Source organism: Perna viridis, chromosome 3 (assembly GCF_037379345.1).
Source record: "Perna viridis isolate PV_CMFRI_1.1 ecotype Kerala chromosome 3, ASM3737934v1, whole genome shotgun sequence".
NCBI classification, from domain to species: domain Eukaryota; kingdom Metazoa; phylum Mollusca; class Bivalvia; order Mytilida; family Mytilidae; genus Perna; species Perna viridis.
Genome location: NC_142447.1, coordinates 22,559,561 through 22,580,975, shown reverse-complemented (window position 1 = coordinate 22,580,975; position 21,415 = coordinate 22,559,561). Strand labels below are relative to the sequence as shown.

Here is a 21,415-nt window from a genome sequence, read left to right as displayed (position 1 = left end):
TTTAGTCAAATTCTGCAAAATCCTGACAAAGGTTAAAAGTGTGCTACATGTTGAGATTATCTGTGGTAAAATTTTCTTGTAAATCTTTTAAGCCATGATGGAATTACTTTTTTTACATCATTTTGCTATTTTTAATGTTATTACCGGGTACTTTCAAAAATTTTCTCATCCGAAACTACTGCACAGAATTCAATGAAAATTGATCAAATTGTTCCTTAGGTATGACCAATCGGAATTTTTGTCCAGGAAAAAAAAAATAGCTTCGTTTACACAAATAGAATGCCAAGTGAGCAATTCAGCATTCAGGCTCTTTAGAGCCTCTAGTTTCATCACAATTTTCCATTAACGCCCTGTTTTTAACACTGCCACGCATATGTATAAATTAAAGTTCATGATTGAATTATTGGTGTTGATATAACATGTATATAAATTTGGCTTTGGAGTATCAGATTAGATCCAAACAGTACAAGTAGATCACGAAAGGTGAGTTGTTGTTCTTGTAATTTGTAGACTATATTGTTTCAAAGATTAAAACTCATTGATAATTTTATGTTTGGATTCGTCTAACCTTAGTGTCACTTTATTTCACAAAAAATTCATTTTATTAAAGATTGAAAAAGATAAACGAGAATTTATATTATCTTTTTCAGATGTTTAGCTGTGATCCGTCAATCTAAAGACTTATGCTAGAGCTACAGAATTTATGCTGCATTACATTTGGCGTGATATGGTATAGCTGAAAACAACTTCCAAAATAGGTATAAACTACATTGACTCATCGATGAGATTCATTCCATTTAAAGGTTATTTTTTAATTTAAAAGGGATTACTCTTGATGATATAAGTAACATTTAAGTATAAAGTTAATAAAAGTTAGTATAATGACTGAATGTAAGAATAGTTCAGGATAGACATTTTGAAGCTTCCCATTGAAAGAAGTGGATAGTTTTGATTATTAAATGGTGAGGGTTAAAGTTCAAATAATTTATTTGCAAAAGCATAAAAAATCCAAACATGAAATATTTAAAGAGTAATCAAGGAAACCAAGGTTATAGCGGTAATCAAAAGAATGCAATCAAGGGACAAAGACCAGACATGGAAAACATACACAACAAAGAACATAAAGTAATTAAAATCATATATACAAAGTAACAAAAGCAAATGAGCAACTCAGACTCCACTAAAAACTGGAAGCATGGACCAGGGGCACCGGTAGGGTAAGTGTCCTCTGCTTTTCTAGAAACACCCACCGAGTTGCTCATACTAAGTCAAGTTTTGGGTAGACAAACGAGGAAAGGAAAACTATGACCCGCTGAATAAATCGGTTTTCATGGTGCAGATGGATACACCATAACAATCCACGAGTTCATGATGATGACCATAAAACTTTTGTAGTGATGACTTCAATCTTGTAGCAACATAACCCTGTTTCAGAAGCCTATTTGTTAGAGTTCTAGCGCGATACAAAAAGTCGGCGTAGTTTCAGCAAGCTCTGGCATAACGTATGAGTTGTGATATGAACAATCCATATGCAGGTGTTGAAGAGATGTTGCCACAGATGAAAGGAAAGTTGACAATTCTGAATGAAAAGTCATCACGTTTGTCGTAAAGATTGGTCAATAGTTTTCCTTTACCATCGATTTCTAAGTGTAGATCAAGATATGAGGCTGACCTTACAGTGTCTGTTGTTTCCTTTATCTCAAGTTCTTTAGGGTAGATGCTATGTATCAAATCCCCAAAATTAGGATTGTTTAAAGATACTACGTCATCTATTTAGCAGACACTGAGATTAAAGGATCTAGCCAAACGATATTCTTCCTTTTGGATCAAATCAGCTATAAAGTCAGCCTCATAAGAGTGAAGGAATAGGTCAGCAAGTAAAGGAGCACAATTTGTTCCCATTGGAATGCTGACCGTTTGTTGAAAAACATGTCCACCACACTGGACAAATATGTTGTCGATTAAAAATTCCAGCATTTTGTAAACATCTTCCTCTGTATATTTGGAAGTACGGGAGTAACAAGTTTTGCGGTAGGACTGTAGACCCTCTTTGACAGTTGTTGAGTATAGAAGTTAAAAGTTTTGAAAGAGGTTTGGCGGTACATTTTGCAGATCCAGCTATGAAATGTTGTTTGTATGGATTCTTGTGGAGTTTAGGAATCCAGTACATAGGCGGTAAATCACAATCATCATCCTTGGTAGAGAGACCAAAAGAGGATAGCACAGATTTATGGTTTTCCACAATCTCTTCTTTGGAGAGTGTGGTAGCAGTATAGGTCTTATCACTGCTATTATTTTCTACGTCTACCTCTGATAAATAACATTTGATGTAAAACGTTTTGCAGACAAAAACAATGTTGTTTTGGACTTTGTCTGCTGGTACGACAACATATTTTTCATGTATAGTAGACAATGTTTTTTTCCACATCAGGGTCTTTGAAAACTGATGTAGCTTTGGCACTCATTGACCTACTTAAAACTTATTCGTTTCAAAATTAAAGACCTCACGGCTTTTAACCACTCTGACTGAGAATCATTGTCTTCTTGTTCTCATTTTATCCATTTTTTTGCATAGTCCTCGAAGGCATCCATAAGAACTTTAAAGTTATAATTTCAATTTATGGAGCATGGTTCACGGTACTTGAGACCTTTAGAAAGGATATTACGGAGAGATTCGTTTTCGATGATGGTTAAATCTCCCGTAACAATGTGACCAGAAGGATCATATTTGAATGGAGAGTTTTTGTAGGAACAGTTAGGTGGTTTAGCCTTGAAGCCCTCAATTGCAAGGTTCTGCAATAGCCTTTAATAATTGAAAATTTTGGATGCAATAGGTGAAGTATAGGAATATGAAATAATTGGTATGGATTTGTCCTTGAAATATGGGGGAATTTTGTTGGTGACATTTTTGTGATGGAGGATGTTAGCCAAATTAATTGCATCTATACCTTTGTTTACAAACGGTAGTGGAAGAAATGATTGTTTTTCTTCATCTTGACTTTTCACACAAACTGGTTTAAACAGTCTGTGGAAACCAACATCCAAAATGATGGCAACAAGTCTGTATAATGATGAGGTGGGGTCAGAAACAGGAGTGTCAAGACTTGTTTTGTAAAGGGAGTGTGGGAGAGTGAGAGGTATAGAATAAAGTTTGGTTCTAATGTGAGGAAATCCAAGAGGTTTTTGTATGAAAGGAAGGAGACCATCTATGGAGACATCATGTAACTTAGGTGACGTATAGTGGCGATGGCCATGACTCCTTTCCCATCTTGGATTTTTGTCAAATAAATTCATCACATTGATGCTACATATTGTTATATTAGCTTGAAAGGTTTCCTATACTTTTGATGTTGTCATTGTATCCATAAGGTATTGCAGTACCTAGTCTGCATATCCAGTACTCCTCTCTTTCCGTACGATAGTTTTTACTTAGAACGGGACTGTTATTAGGATTGTGAATTTTTTCTAAAATACGAACTTTCATAGAGAGGATTGAATGTTCTTGTTGATTAAAGTGTTGATAAAATGTCGGTAATTTGGTGGTGTTAATTCCTGAACGATGACCACACATTCTTTTGATTAATCGTTCTTGTGTTTCTCCAACATATACTAAACCACATAAGTTGCATTCTAATCCATATATTAAGTTTGTTGATGATTTGCAACTTAAGTCATCGTGACTTCATGTATGGAAGGTTTTGTTTGTAAGGGAACTGCAGAAGTAAGAGTCGGTTATAAGAATGTTGCATGTTTTGCAATTTTTAATTCTCATTTTGATATGGTACAATGCAGTTCGTCATCGTTATAAACAAATACATGTATATCATTTAAAGTGATGGAACATGGTTTGATAATTTTGAAATAGTCAGAATTTTTGTACTGGAATATATGGTCTGCAGACTGAACGTGTGATTGGTTGAATTGGTTGGGGCACTTTCCATACCCAAAGGTTATATTGACATACTTTGTATTGCATGCATGCAATATGCTTAATTCAGGGTTTTAAAGTAATTGTTTTGCTTGATAGTTTCTGTAGAGAAATTGTGTAAAGGATATTTTGACTTAACAGAAAGCATTATTGACCAATGCACTCATAAAAATTCTGTGGGCTTTGTCAAAAAAGGAATTAAAAGTGTGACGAAGTATTGAGTGCATGGGAATGACACCCATCCACAAAATTTAGGAAAGTAAATACATGTAAAACTTGATGAAATTGACGATGAATAGATTAGAAGGGTAAGAGTTTCTTTGCTTATTTTACCCATTACTCAACAAAAGGGTCTTATCAGCCTTTGTAAAGGACCATTATACAAAGGTCGTGAACTTTTTTTTACATGACTAACATCTAAGCTAAAGTAAACAATAACATTATACATTTGTACATTTGCATTTGAAACAGGAAGCGACAAGAAGCTCATACTCAATTGTTCCAATAATATGGTCAATAAAATTGAATAGAACAAGAATGATTCATTGTTAACTTCATCAACCGCCAGCCTCAATCAATGTTCTACAATATGAATAAAGCCATTGTCTTGTGGTTTGTCGGTTATTGTTGATTTTGAGTTTAATATTGATAATTTGCTTAAATAAGTATCTTCTCGACATATACCAATAATTGTGGTTTAGGCTGGGAACGAGAACAGCAATAAGGAAGTTAGGATTAAATGAGTACAGAGATTAGCTCCTTGAAGTGTGCCATGTCCATGCCGAAATAAGGTACACAATGTTTAAGAAGCCCTGGTTATAAATCATCTTAAATAAAAGTGTGTGTAGTTTGGTTATATCAATACCTTAACACTCTTAGTTGTAGTTAAATAATTAATTTTTGCAATAACTGAACAAGTTATGGGTAATTTTTTTTTTTTTTTATACACCAACTCACCATGTTACATGAAAATCTTTCCCTTTAAACATGGTTATGGTAACTCTTCACTGTTGCGGATCCAGAAGTCGGTCAGCTGGGGGAGATGACCAAATTCCAGATTTTTATGAACTAGTCTATTTTTTAACAAGGGTGGAACGAATAATTCAGGTTAAATATTGGGAGGGGGGGTAATAAAGCCAAAAGTCTTGGGTCTCGTAAGGTAAATTTTAAAAACTTGATGTAAAATCAGCTTTATTTTCCAGTTATGTTCTAGTCAAATGTCATTTTTTTATACATATTGTATCATTAAAGATAATGCTGGTGTTGTTTGGTTACATTACTTAAGAGTCACTTTATAGTTCCGTTAGTTGAAGTCATTCATTCACCCATACTTTTATCAGTATTATAATCTTTACCTAAATATTGGACATTTATCTGTTCATAAAGTACATGTGCTTGTTTTGAAATGTGCTTTAGTAGTCGTAAATGTTCAAGGGGATGACATAGGACGTAAAATAAGTCAACTGAAACATATTTCACCAGATATACACACACTGGGTGTTAATTGGTTTCATCCATAGTAGTGCGACAAGTTATAAGTTATGTGGCACTCGTAACTTTATTTTATGGGGATTATTATTATTTTTAAGAGATGCAGGGTGAGGGACTTAAGCCCCTTAGCTTGTTTTGATATTAAGGCCCGCCTTTATGAATATTCAGAAAGAAGGGTGTATTATATTTTTGGTCTCCACTTGCAAACTCATTAGAGAGGATGAACCTTGCAGACATGCACAACCTCTGATTGGGAGAAAAAAAATTTGTATGAAATCTTTTCACAAACAAAGTTTGGGGGTTATAAAGGAATCCCCCCATCTGTCTGTCTCTCCACATTTCTTGTAAGTGCAATTCCTCCTTAACAATTCAAGGGATTTTGATGAAATTTTATGGGTTGTGCATCATATGTAGATGTGCATAAAAGTAATATAGTTACTTTCAAGGGGCTCCATAGGGAGATAATCCAACTTAAGGGTTTTACATGTCGAAACCATGTAAGTGCAATTCCTTCACCATACTAGGGATTTTGTTGAAACTTTATATGAAGGCTGGGCTTCGAATGTAGATATGCATGATGGAATTTTGTTACTGCCAAGGGACTGCAAAGGGAGAAATGTGAATGTACTGGTTGTACTTTCTACTGCATTTGAAGCAGGGCTATTCTCTGTGAGCTTGCTCACAGTATCTCTAGTTGTTGTTTTTTTTTTTTCTTAGTCTCAGAAAATTTTGAATACAGGATTACCAGTGATTACATTAAAGTTTCTCTAGTTCTTATATAAAGGCTAAAATAACCTGTTGCTCCATCAAAAATCTTCAAATACATGTAGTTTATTTACTAAAAAAATGTACAAAAAATGTACACCTTACTATCAGTGAGAAGTTTTTACGGTCCATTTATATTAAAGTCTGACAATGGTAAAAGAGATAAAGAATGCCTTAGAATTCAACTCTTTTATAACATTGGTTTTAATTTGATAGACAAAAAGACATCATAACGAAGAAGTGTGACTGACATTTATGTGATTGATTAAGTGTTACACAGCGAAGCTTGAAGTAATATGTAACATTATTACCCTTGACATAATATATATATTTTAAAGAACACAATTCTTTTTAAGTGCGAAAAGCTTTTCTTTTTGTGTCATCATAAATAGTAAATGTCAAATGAATGAGGAAGTTCTGAAAAAACTATGCCAATACTTAGCTTATTGCTGATAGAAAAAGGAAAATATAACAATAAACACTAAAGTAAAGTTTTACTGGCTGGAATTTTCATGGATTAACGTTATCATTTTTTAATTTTTGTCCTATTTGGCAATTGATGAGAATTCCACTTGCCCAAAATAAAAACTAGGTTGTCCTTTAGTTAATGCAAGATTTGGTTGTTATTTAGGCAAGTAGGATATACGGTTTTCTTGCCCAAATATCAATTCTTCTTGTTTTTGGCAATAGGACAACCTTTAATGATTTTTTATAGGCAAGGAAGTAGTATATAAAAAAAAAAGAATTGTTAACACTATTGGGTTGGTTATGATCAGTATGTTCTGCCTTGTACATGTTACCCATCATGTCACTCCAGGAACAAATACATTATTTGCTTTTCAGATGAGTGTTGAATTCATGGGTTTCTGAGTACAATTTATATGTTTTCAAAGAGAATTTTACATTTAATATGACATAACACCTATTATGTCAGTCCAGAAACAAATACATAGTTTGCTGTAGAAGAATTGTCATGAATATTGTGGGAACATTATGTAACTTCATGTATAATCATGGTTAAAGATGCGATGTCTGTCGGCATAGTTGTCAGATCAGTTCTGAAATTTAATGTCAAATCTTTAACATTATTTTTCTTATCTAGTTCATAATCATCACCAAATATCCGAAAAGAAGTATTGCTTGTGGATACCAGTTATTATGATTTTTGTTGTTAGATCAAACTTCATATTAAATCCCAAATTCTCTTTGAAAACTTACAACCTATGAATTCAACACTCATCTGAATAACAAATTTAAAAAAAACCATCAAAATTGAGTTCCATGAATAAAAGTTCATTCCATCGTGTACAAGATTTTATTGGTTGCTTATTGTGGTTTTTTATGCAAATTATTCAGAATATTATTGAATTATTGTGCTTGAATATTGTTGGTTTGTCGGTTTGTGGCCAAAATTTTTTTTTTTAAGGTTGAAAAACACAAATTCTATTGAAAGATTCCCTGTGTAACAATTGATTATGCTAATTTCCCTTAACAACTTTTTTTTAAAGATCATTAAAATGATTTGAATTTTGATTTGCACTGAAACCTAAATCTGTTAAGATCATACTGGAAATATACAATGTATAAGACACAAAAGTTAACATGTACGGGTATTAATAATATTGATAGGTCATACCAAGGTCAAATGTATTAAAGAAAAAAAACGGGGAAAAATTTACATATTTAACAAGTGTATAGACCTGTTTAGTTCATTCTCTGTAAACAGTTTAGTCTAGAAGTAAAATTTATTAATGGCAGGTTTCCCATCCAAAGTGGTAAGTTGTCTGTAATGGAAGTGTTTTTTCATTACAGTAAATCTTATAAGATAGTAGTCTGAAACAATATTTAACAGCCATTATCAGTCTCCATTATGGCAGGAATATTAAAACTCATGTGACCAAATGTTTTTCTCTGCTAAATTTATATTGACTGAATGGACATATTCTTATCTATTTCATTAGAGAAAGATAATGTTGGAGTTATTTCCACCATGATGACAATATCTTCCAGTTCTTTAACCAATTCCACAAGTTTCCTGTCAGCCAAATTCAATTACAACTGTCATTTATACCATATGGAATCCCTTTAAATTGGACACAACTTCCTAATTTGGCAAAACCAAGCATTGATTTTTGGCCATTACGGGAGGAATCTATTGGGATACTTCCAATATAAGAATTGATAGTGTATATATGTATGATTAGATAGTAAATGCAAATCACGTTGTTAACCATAGTATTTACAGCCTAGAATTGATTACTGGCTGGATTCAAGAAGCTTTGTCACTCTAAAACTGTCATACTGTGTCTTTGTAGTGTTTTGATAAGTTGTGGTATTCAAAAAAGTGAGAAGATAGAAAACTGACTTGGAACTTATTTGTAGAAAAGTTCTCCAGTGTTTGTTTTGAAGGTAAGTAAGATATATACTTTCTGTAGAAAATTGGAGATCTTGAGCTATGGTCATCTTAAAACTTTATAATCATGGTGGTAGTAAAGAAGAAATACTATTTGCTTACTATTGCATGAGATATCCTTAAATTATCAGACTGCATCAGGGGTGAAACAAACTTTTTACCTTTAAGGTTTACAAAATGTGCTTACTAAGCATTTTTTTGGTTTGCCAGAACTACTGTGTAAGCACCACTGGCCATATTATGACAGTTTTAGTTTTTAAATGCTTTCCCATCTTTCAAGTTTTATAAACACTATATATTAATTCTTATTGCTGTATTTTTTATTAAAGTATTTCAGGCAAAAAGTTTTTTTCTTAATTTACTTTTAATATTGTTAATATTTAGAGGCACTAAAGTTTCCTTAATTTATTGAAGAATAAAGCAATTGAGCAATAACATTTAAATGCATGTAAATATGTGCATTGTTTATATCTGCATGATTTATCATATTATAAGGTCATACATAGAGGGTTAAAAATAAACCAGAAAAATGAGTTATCTCCCTTTGACTTTGAAGCAATATACCAAGTAAACAAAATTTTTAAACGATTTGGATAAAATGAGGTTTAATAAACAGAACAATATGCCATCACAATGTGGTCATGTGACTTCAGAGTCTTATAACCATCTGATGTAGATCAAAAGGACATCTGTTCGATAACCACCTTAAAAATACTTCCACCTCAAAAGAGATCTGATGGATGAATATTGAAATGTATCAGATTGATTGTTTGGTATGAATACACTGCCCGTTTTTACACCATACGATTAAAATGATATTTTTCATAATTGATTGTCAAAGAAAAATTTGAATGCATATGTATAAGTTTGAACTATATTTTATCAATACCTTTGATATCCATATATGGATTCTACATGGCTACGTTCAAAGCTAAAAATAGGTTGTCAAGATAACACATTGGGAAACAAAATGACACCAAACAAAAATTGGAAATGAAATTGATATGAAATTTTGAATAATCAGTATTGTGTTTGGTTTTAGTTCTGGTTAAGCTGCTGATCCCATTGTAAATAATTCATCTTATTGGAAAAAAAGAAAGAATAAATTACCATCAGCAGATTATGATTAGGGTCTTTTAAAGTCTTTAAGATACTAATGAATATCTCATGACTTCCTAGGTTCAGTGCCATCAGCACTTTGATTGAATACTCTGAAATCAAGATCTTTTTGATGTACTCAGCCCATGTTTGCTGTATACATCATTTTGTGTATGTGTTCAGATATATTTGTTATGTAGATAACAGTGGTTTTTAAATGTTCCCAGTGTAATAAATTTCATTAATTCACACTGTGAAATTAGTTCGATAATTTCACTCTAGACTTTCTCCCGCCAAAACATCAGAACTTTCATATCAAGCTGCCAATCACAGAATTTAAAATTCATGTTGAAAATATTGATAAATTATGAAGAAAATTTATATAATAAATAGGATAATCAGTTGGTTATCATGAATAATCAAAATATGATAAATCGTGTCAAGAACACTTTAGGATTTAACTTGTGCACGAAACACACATTAAATCTAGGCATTCTTTTGCACTCGTGATAATATTTTGGTCATTCACTCTTTTCAATTAATTATCCTATTCTACTTCACAAGGTAAACTCATAGGACTTAGACACAATATTTCAGAAATACAACATCATTTGAAAATTAATGCGACATAAATGGCCAGCCCATGGTAAAACAACGATAAAATGGAGTTTCTCTGATTTATTTCAATTCTAATGTGACAAGTATTTTCATATTGTTGAATAGACACAATCTATGACATTGATCATATGTTTATCACTTTTTTACCACAGCTGTGGTCTAAAAAGCTTTGTAGCACATTATATTAGAATTTTAAACTCACCATAACTTGCCTATACTCTTACATGTTTGTACATGTAATGACTAGATATTATCTGTTTACCATATTATGATACGTTTTCATTAGGCTTATTGGCAAATAAGCTGAAAGCTGATTTATTTGTTATGGTGGACATCGATTTTGTTATTAATTAGTCTATTGTTATGGTGATTGGTTTATATAATACGAGAATGACCTACAGTTTGGAGTGGCATTTTATGACAAGTTTATGTAAAGGGAATTAGTTGCAAGTTTGGTTATGTAAATTGAGACATTGCAATGGTTCTTTATTGCAAAAATATGAGTGTTTTGAAAACTCATTTTCTAACTTATACTTCTTAGTATTTTAAATCTTAATATGCAGATCAAATTAAAAAGATAAAATTCTGATACTAAATGCAGGCAGTAATTTCTTAAGTGATAGTGTGTGAAAAAAAACAAAGTCCTATTGTTTGCACTGATATTATTTCATTTATGCTATTTTGGAAGTACATATAACAACACTTTTGGGCTGATATAATAACACACTTGGGCTGATATAATAACACGCTTGGGATGATATAATAACACACTTGGGCTGATAAAATAACACATTTGGGCTGATATAATATCTCACTTGGGCTGATATCAAGGATTTAATTTGGTTGTGCTTTTGCTTCTGTTTTTTGGTGAATCAACAGCCTTATTTCATCATTTGACTGATTTTTAAGTTATACAATTATGTCTCTCCCCATCTTGGTGAGGAGACATATTGTTTTTGCCCTATAGGTCTGTCCGTTTCACTTTAGTAAGCACAAGTCCTAGGAAATTATTTCATCAAATTTCATAAAACTTTGTAGGTAGTGTGCATATACCAGGAATTTATGATCCACTGAAGTTTGTGGAAGTTTAACCCCTTTTAGCTTTAGATTGGGTGGAGACATATGTTTTGAAGGCAAAATGAACTGAATTTCTTTTTCAGCTTGAAATTCTCTTGTCCTAAAACTCATATATACTGTTGTGTCATAGGGAACTGTGATTTTCATGTTGTTTTTTTTTTTTACAGTTTTACCTACAAAGACTTGAAGGCTCATTTTATTTGATAGGCTTAAATTGTTGTCTTTTTTACTAATAATTTTTGAACTCTGATGTTCTTGGAATAAGTTTTGAAACAGACTCCAATATTTACTAGTGTTCTTTTAGTTCTTGGTCTAGTTTACAAAAGTTTCTTATTTAGCTGCCAAATAAAAAAAAATATCTTAAGGAGGTAGACCTAAGGTAAGGGACATACCTTTTGAAATCAGTGATATGTTTGTATTATATTCAATTTTACCGAAGCCTGTCAAGCTTTCATTTGAAATAGAATGGAATCAATCCAAGTTACTTTGATGCTTACATGAGATTGATATGTCAAATGGTGAATACAAGCGTTCCACTAATTTGTAAGAGTTGTGTCCCATTCCCTAGGTATACCTCCTTAATTTATTACAAAGATAGCAATGCATTATGAAATGATCCCTGTGTGTTTACACTTGTAGAAGGCCTTTTGGTGATCTCTGAAAATATTTACTATTTTGTATTTAGATTATATGCTGGTGCATTTGTTATGTTCTTTCTTTACTGTATAATAAATTTGGATAATTCTGTAATTTCACTCTCTTAATGATCACAAAATTTTGATTTTTATGTTGGAAATAGCAATAAATTAATGTGAAAATCTTAACAATAAAAAGGATAATCAATAAGTTATCCATGATTATCAAAATATAATTACTCTGAACAAGTCCTGGGTACACATTAAATTGTGATGTTTTTCAGCCCTCCTGATTGTATTTTGGCTAATTACTCTTTCCAATTAATTATCATATTTGTAGTATTTTATCGGTTATTTCAATAAGTTTTGGTATAGTTCAAAATGAAGTTGGTTGATGAAAGAAGAATTTGAATCTTTTAGAGTTAGTGAGTCACTGTCTAGACATGTCTGCATGTCCAGATAAGTAATTATTTGTAAAAAAAAACCTGGATTTATTTTGCAAGACGCCTAAACAATAAATCATTCTAATAGTAATCAGTGGAGACATCCATTGGGACTTGCAGATTCTTGAAATAAAAATAACATGCATCTTTTCTACTAGTTTCTGGATAAGTTAAAATCAATAGACAAAGGCACTTTTGTTTGATTTAAACAAATCTTGCTCAGAATGTTTTGATTTCTGATACAGCAGAAGGATTTTTTTTTTGCTTTTGCATGATATTTTATTCTGTGATTGGTGATTATTGTTATTATCTCCCTTTTTTGTCATCTGACCTGTTTCCTGTATGGACCTCTTTGAGTCCTGACAGAAGTTAGTCTTTAGATAAGAACATTAAACCAATCTGTCAAAAAGAGATATAACTGCAACCACAATGGCATTAGGAAAACGACAGCTTCTACAGACCGTTTTACTCTAATCTTTATAATAGGATTGATGCAGAATCGTTATCAGTAATTTACGCCATATCGATACAATTTTTGTCTCGCTACAGACTTCAGTTCTATAGGAAAGTTGTCAGATGGAAGTTTTTTTTTTTGCAGTTATCATTAGAATTATGGAAATAAGGCTTCAGAGGTTATATGATTACAATATCTCACTGTAAGCTGAATATATATTGGTGATTTTTCATAGCTGTAAATCAGCATTTGCAGGATTTGAGAATTGTATAATATAAAAGTTTACAGTTTTCTTTGCTTGATGACTGTGCATGTTATTTATTTGAGTCCAATATTTTGCAGTCCTAAGCAAAAACAATTTTTGCATATGATATAGAAAGTTTTTTCTAGCAGAGATGCTGATGATTGATATTTTTTTGCATGTACATAAATGTACTGTAAAGTATGGATGTTCATGGGTTCCAATTTTCGTGGATCTTGTGGATAAGGTAAACCGCGAAATTTGATTCCTAACAAAACAGATTATTTACTTTAAATTGTATGGCAGGATCATCAAAACCACAAATTCAAGAATCCAAGAGCTTGTGCTATTCCCCTGAACCACAAAAATTGATGCCCACAAATATAAGTACTTTCACAGTATATAACATGATCATGCTTTCATAAACATTGTGCTAGCAGTCACTAATTCAAATATACTGATACTCTGTTGTGTTTAAAACATCCATATATAAAGTTTTAAGTTGGATATTTTGTTGACGATATTTTGTTGACGTACAGGAAAAATCCATATCAAGATTTCCTAACTCCACATGAACATATGATACAGATCATGCCTATCAAGTCGAACTTCATTAACTTTTTTAATGATTTTTTTTGCAGGTCTCTCATTTGGTACATAAACAGAAAAATATTATTAGTTATAATTTTGAAAGATTATTTGTAGAAAAAATGGTCAGTATGTGTAGAGTGATAGTTCTAGCGTAATTGTGGATCTTCAATTATGATAAGCTATGTCCTCATATTAAATGCAAGGTAATAAGAAAAATACTGCATGCCAAAAAAAAATTGATATATTCACCAAATCATTAAGTTTTATCCCAGTGCTTGAGTACTCGTGAATATCATGACCAAGTACTGAATACTAAATTTCATATCTTTTATCATCCTTAGTATGAATACTGATATGCATGTTATATTTTTAGCTACAGGTCATGCACATATAAAACAGAAATTAGCTAGATTTATTAATTGGAAACATGAGACGTGTTTACTTAGAATTAAGCTAAAGTATACATAATTCATTGCCTGACAGGTAAAATAAGTCAAAGCCTTATTGATTTTTCACCTTTGTAATTTTAGTAATTTGCCATAATTGTTGAAGTAAGCTCATATTTTTCCATCTAATTATAGCTTTCTCTAAGAAAATAAAATCTCCATAATTATGGTCAGCTCTAATGGTAGTCACAGATCACAATGTATTATTATAATTACTTTGTCAGAGAAGTTGTTTAATGCCTGCAGTAACTATGGTATAATGCATATTGACTGGTACAGTAGAATGCTGTCATGTAGTTTCTTTAATCAAGAAAGTTTAAATATAAATTTTTAGTCCGAGTTTATTTCAGTGTCAGTTGTAGTTTACAACTTGATTTCAGTTTAATTTTTCAAGATATGCTTTTGTACCTTTCTGGTTTGATGGTGTCAAGGAGACAACAGTTTTGATTAGAAATAACTTCTTTAAGTATATGACTGTTTTTCATCTTGCCGTCTGTGGCTTTATTTTGTGTAACAGATGAAGGCAAATTGAGCTATATTTACTTCAGAAAAAACACTTTACTGATGATTCACTGCCATATAGTTATTGGTAATGCATCTAGACCAACATGAAATGTCAGACTTTCTAGAATACCTGCTTAGAAACTGAGAATTCAAATATCACTTCCTAATCATACAAATCATTTCAAACAGAATGATTTTGAGCCGTTCATATTTCAAACCCTCTCAATACATGGACATAGGTTATCATACAATAATGGTTAGTTTAGGTTCATTTGTTTATGACCTTGAAATACAAGTATTTAGTGCCACTAATATAATTTCCAATGGTTAATTTTAGTATCAAAAAATGACATCATAACAGCAATGTGACATCATTACTTATGACTTTTTTTCAATTGTGATTTCTTTTGTGAAACTGTAGTATTACATGTATTGATATATGAAACTTTTAGACTCCTGGTATGGTTTTGTAAAAGGGATTTTATGTCCCACAAGACTTTTTATACCCCCATTCAGCTCACTGAACCTCCAACAAAATTTGGTGGGAATTATCTTGGCTGGATTGATTTTAAATTTGGTCTGTGTGGCTTTATATTGATGGGGCATACGTTGTAAGCAATTAAGGATGCTGTTCAATATCAACTACCTGACTTCGCCACTGTTCACTTTATGGAATGATAGAGAACATTTTTGTCACAAAAATCTTGACTCCTAATAAGTGGATTGGTTTCAAATTTGGTATGTGGATATATATAAATGGGGCATATGTTGTAAGCAATTAAGGATGCTGTTCAATATCAACTACCTGACTTCGCCACTGTTCACTTTATGGAATGATAGAGAACATTTTTGTCACAAAAATCTTGACTCCTAATAAGTGGATTGGTTTCAAATTTGGTATGTGGATATATATAAATGGGGCATATGTTGTTAGTGATGTTAGTTGCCGTCATATATCAACTTCCTGTAAGAATGGGGGTATGCCTAGCACGCATTGTGTAACTTCATGTTTTTTTTTACCCTTGGAGGATTTAAGCTAATTTTTGTTACATGCTTGTAAGTTGAAACATATGTTCCAGCTCATTGATTTTTGACAAAGTAACAGGCTTTGGATTTAATCAATTTAATTGAAGCAACATATTTCAGACTTTTAGTTAGTCTTATTGAAGTAACATATTTTCAGACTTTATTACAAGTTTGGATTATATTCCATCTAGCTTGACCATTTATATTTGTTTCCATTTCTTCTAAAAACTATTGTTATTACATTTCACTTTCCGTAGCTTCTACATGGACAATGTCATATTTAAGTAGCCGTCTTTGTAAGAATCATGCAAAATCTGAAAAATGTGATACACCCCAAAAAAGGCTACATATTTTTATTTTTGTAATTAAGTTGTTTTATGGGTCTATACTATGAAATGTGTAATTATTCATTCAAATCTGCCTGCTATTAGGAGATAATCAACATTGAAAATACAGTAGATTCTATTGTATTTGAGCACCTTTTACAGAGTTATCTCCCTTAATTTTGAAATCTACAGTGCATTCTATATAATTTTTATCTCCTAAGAGCACTGGTTATATGAAAAACCACATGTTTATTTCTGTTAACTATGACATTTCAAACAAAATATCAAAAATAAAAATATGTAGGCTTTTTACCCATGAATCACATTTTGCATGATCCTTAGCTGGAGTGCTACTTAACACATAGCTTTGATATAGTGATACATGTATTATAATGATTATTAAGTTTTTCCTAATAACTTTTTGTTGTTGGAACCATACAATGTGGATGTAAAAAAAAATCTTGTTACTTTTTTTCAGGGTTTATAAGTCATATATGCTTTTATGTAACCAAGGGAACCAATGTTATAGCAGTAATCAAAGAGTAATCAAAGGAACCAAGGTTATAGCAGTAATCAAAAGAATGTAATGCAGGGACAAAGACCAGACATGGAAAACAGACATACACAACAAAGAACATAAAGTAACTAAAGTCATACATACAAAGTAACAAAAGTAAATGAGCAACTTGGACTCCACTAAAAACTGGGAGCATGGACCAGGTGCACCGGTAGGGTAAGCATCCTCTGCTTTTCTAAAACACCCACCGAGTTGCTCATAAAAAGTCAAGGGGTAGACGAAAAAGGAAAGGAAAACTATGACATGTTGAACAAATCAGTTTTCATGATGCAATAGTAGAAGTAGTAGAAGTACTTAAAACATTGGATGCAAACTCTTGTCTAGAGCAAAATTTAGATACTGTTTTCTCCCTGCATCTACCCAGGGGTTGATGCAGGATTTTATGAAGGGGAGGCATAATTATGAGAATGAATCAGTATAAAAGGAAATCAGAGTAATGAATGAATATGATAAATTGTCATATTCAATACAATATTTTGCAGATTACCATATTTTTTTTCTTTGACACCCCCCCCCCCTGCTGCCTACCCTGAAAATTTAACCTACCCAAATGTTTTATTGAATTTTCTGTTTTGCAAATATTTTTCTCAAATTGAGTATTAGAATTTAAAGCACAATGAATTCTTTGTAAAACTTTTAATAATTACCAAGAAGTAATGGTCCTGTAAGGTATACAAACTTTTTTCAATGTTGGCCTTAAGATGGTTCCTAACATGCACCCCTGAGTTTTAAATGTTACTGATAAATTCTGTCTGTCAGAAAAATGCTCCCCTTGTAAACACTTATTGAACAAATAGGTCTGGTTGATTGTGTATTAATTGTATTTAATTCAGAAAATCAATTCTCCATTTGGGTATTCTAGCATCAGAAACAATTTTTAATAAAAGGCCGTATTGACCCACAATGTACAATGTAGGCTGCATATTGATTCAACTTCAAACTCTTATAATTATTGATACAATAAAACAAGCTGAAATTGATTGTAATTAATAAAACATTTACTCCCAGTGTATTGGATATTTCATCTAGTTTGATGGTAATGTTAGTTAAGTTTTTCCACTTATCGGATTCTGCTTAGTTTCTGAGTAGGACTAATTTGAAAAGTGACAGGATTAGTTTGCCATTCTGAGGACTTATTTGAGGTTTTCAATTTAAAGCATTAGTTGTTATCAAAGGATTTTCTACTTATTTGGAGGTAATTATGTTTTTTTTTCAGAATTATTGCATTTTAGACTTCTTTAAATATTTTTTTGTGGAAAAACCATTTTGTGATGATTATATATATAATTGTGAAGAAGTGAATAAAGTTCACTGTCTGATAACTTCATGAATCCAAAAGCGTATGTTAGACAGTACTGTACATAGCTTATCATGTTTCGTAGGGATTGCTGTAACAAGATTCTGTTGCGTTGTTATGTCAGTCTTTTATGTTGTCTTTATACTAACAGGGCTCATTTTCAATGATCATAAGTGATCATTTTGTTTTTGTCAATTTTTTCTCCATTCAATTGGGACTGTTTCATTTTTTTTTGCTTGATTTCCTTCTGAATGAGTGTTTTTAATGTCTATAATGGCGTCACTTACTTACTGCATTGTGAAGTACATAAGCTATTTTAGGTGTATATGTCTATGATGTTCACGGAAGTTTCTGCTTAAAGGGATGTTTTTTACTCATCATTATAAAATATGGCATGATGAATTCCCACTTCTTCTGTTTTACTATTTAACAAGGTTACTTCTAACTGAAATTAAATGATTATTCAGAATCTTGTTTTAGAAAGGTCTGCCTTGGGCCTCTTGGCACAGAAAATGGTCTTTTTATTGTAGATGCTATAATTAAAACATGTCTGTCTTTTTCTGATGCAGTCGGTATAGTTTCACTTTTTACCCTTTGACCTTAAAGACGCTCTCCCATGGAAACACAAGTCGCCTGATCGCAATTCTGTTACTGATTGGCCAAATACTGATAACTAAGTGGCGTTAAAAAAAAACGGTATCGAATAACGTGAAATAGTGTTCAAAAACTGTATCGAAAATTTGAATTGCGTGCCATTTGTTATTTTCTTGAAAGAAATGTAGAAACTTAGAAGTAAAATTTTACAGCATCGGCTATCTTTTTTCAAAGATAGTACTTGTTCATTTGTATAATTCAGTTTCTTAGACAAATATAACTGTGCCCTCCCTTGGATGGTTTTTATAGACAGATATTATGATATTGGACATTTTACCATTTTTTGAGTGTGTAAAATCATACTCACTTTTTAACAATAATTTCAAAAGGGATTCTTACAAATTACAGACATGTTTTGTGTTTTTGTTAAAAAAAAAAAATAGATCCATAAATTTTTTATGTTTTACTATTTAGAATTTTTGGATAATACAGGTTCAGAATGCATAAGAACTTTAAAAGTTGTCTGATTTGGACAGGGTTTAGTTTAGACAGGTTTTTCTGTATATTTTATGGGAGATCATGTGATCAGATTATCCAATTGCATTTAAAAAGAAACAAAAGTATCATGTAAATTTGAAATGTCATAATTGAATAATTAATATATATATATTACATTAGTTTTTGTGCAAATATTTTTTTACTGACATTATTTTCTGTGATATGAAGTTGGTATAATTGGTTTATAAACAGAATATTTAGATAATTGACAGAAATGTGTCTGTATTTATCCGTTATTTGTGGTAAATTTTGTCAATTTTTTTAGTTTCATCTTTTCATTTGTCATATCAGTAATTATTCCAGTGAATAACTCCAAATGTAACATAATATTCTATCAACAGAGAAATATTGATTTGACTTTATTCCCAATTATTGTGAAATGACGAATCCATTTTTGACAATAATGAAATCAAAGGGAAATTTCCTGTTTAGGAATGTCATGTATGTTCAACTCCAACAAAATCCAATATTTCTATACATCAATAATTATGACATTTTTGTTCAGAATTTAGTTTCTGTAACTGCATAACTGCAGTATTGTCACGTAATGTGACGATTAGTATTTTTCTTATCAATGCTCCCAGTTTTTAGTTGAGTCTGAGTTGCTTATTTACTTTTTTTAATATTGTATGTATTATTTTGGTTATTTTATGTTCTTTGTTGTGTGCGTCTGTTTTCTATGTCTGGTCTTTGTCCTTGGATTACATTCTTTTGATTTCTGCTAGAATGTTGGTTCCCTTGAAAACTCCTCATGTTCTATGAATGTTGTGTTCATCTTTTACAACAAAGTTGATAATCTATATGATTTTGAAGTGTGACTAAAGTGATTTGAATTGAATCAGATGGTTAATATAGGATGAGTACTCATGAACTGTAGAAACCTGTCTGCCTTCTCTGGTTAAAATTTGCATGATGATTAACTTCACTCACCAGGGGTTACAGAAAGCCTTGAGGATAATATAGTTGTCTCAGTGACCACCTGTATTCAGCTGTCTGGCCAACCATCTGTCTTATGCCACCATTATTTTGTTTTCCTTTGAAAATTGACTTAAGATGGGTTTGGCATAGGTTGAAATGTATTCTTTCTACTTATTGTAAAAATGAGAAAATGTAATACCAATAATCAAGTGGTTTGGATGGCAGTTACAGTAAAATTTCTGATTTTCATGAGTTGTTCAACCATATTTATCCTGTGTCTGAAACCTGCTGTGTCAAAAATGGTACTTACTAGTAGTCACAATACAGGTTCAGATTTTAAGCTGTAAAAATCTTGCCCAAAATGTCCAATACTTTGCTACCTTGAACCATGTATAGTATCTGCATTATGGTAAGCACGATAGAACACATACTAGGTTATAATCTTAAACTTAAAAACAAACAATAAAATGAAACTATTTTTTATTAATTGAGGTAAAAATTAAGATTTCATGAAAAGATATACACTTCTTCAATTTAAAGAGGCCAAGGTGCCATCCTCCCCCTCTAAACCTGTCTAAACCTGTCTAAACCCTTTTGGACTGTAGAGTTTGATCAGTTAAGGCAGATCTTTGGTTTACTCGGGTTCAAAATACTTTTAAGGAAATAGACCTAGGGTAAGGGATGCAACTCTTGCAAATCACTGGAACATTTGTATTCAGATTGATTGTTTGTTGGGGTTTAAGACCTGAGCAGCAATATATTCAGCAATTTACATCAATCTGATGTAAGCATCAAAGTAATTTGGACTGATTTCATTCTGTTTCAAATAAAAGCTTGATAGGCTTTGGTGAATTGAATATGATACAAACATAACACTGATTTTAAGAGTTATGTCCCTTACCCTAGGTCTACCTCCTTAAACTGTCATTTTAATGGATTAAAAGAGTGTCTGGTTAGATAGATTTTTGCTATTTAGTGCTATTTAGTTAATTTAGTGGAACAATATTCCATCACATTTTTTGTTGTACAATGCATCATTTTAAAGTCAATGTATCGATTTTTTTATATGGAGTTGACCCATCATACCCAACTGTCCCACTGGATACAAGGCTTTTTATCCTGATCTGACAGTTCTGATGTAGTCTGATTGGGTAAAAGACATATTGAATAGTTTCTCCCATATCAGCTGAATCTTTAATGAACTCTTTGAAGAGTAGGTCCTGTGAGAGAGATATATTGGGTATTCTATTAAATGATAAAATTATTTGCATGTTTTTCTGGCAGCATGCTTGTGGAAGCTTTAGAAGATTTAGTAATTTTATGAAAAGGAATACCGACAACATTCAAATGAAAATTTAATTATTTTATGAAAAGGAATAACTTGTATACCGTCAACATTCAACTGAAAATCTTAT

At 31.7% G+C, this 21,415-nt stretch overlaps 1 protein-coding gene across 12 annotated transcripts in view; it reads left to right on the top strand.

The window, feature by feature from the left end:
* The window catches only part of LOC148621464 (complexin-like), an 87,813-nt gene that overhangs the window by 17,446 nt on the left and 48,952 nt on the right, over window positions 1–21,415 (top strand). For 7 of the 12 annotated variants that reach the window (XM_088575909.1, XM_088575903.1, XM_088575902.1 and 4 more), the window contains 2 exons: window positions 651–758; window positions 8,500–8,593. The gene's annotated coding sequence lies outside the window, so the exon portion shown is untranslated. The other 5 variants (XM_088575905.1, XM_088575895.1, XM_088575894.1 and 2 more) reach the window with 4 other exon arrangements.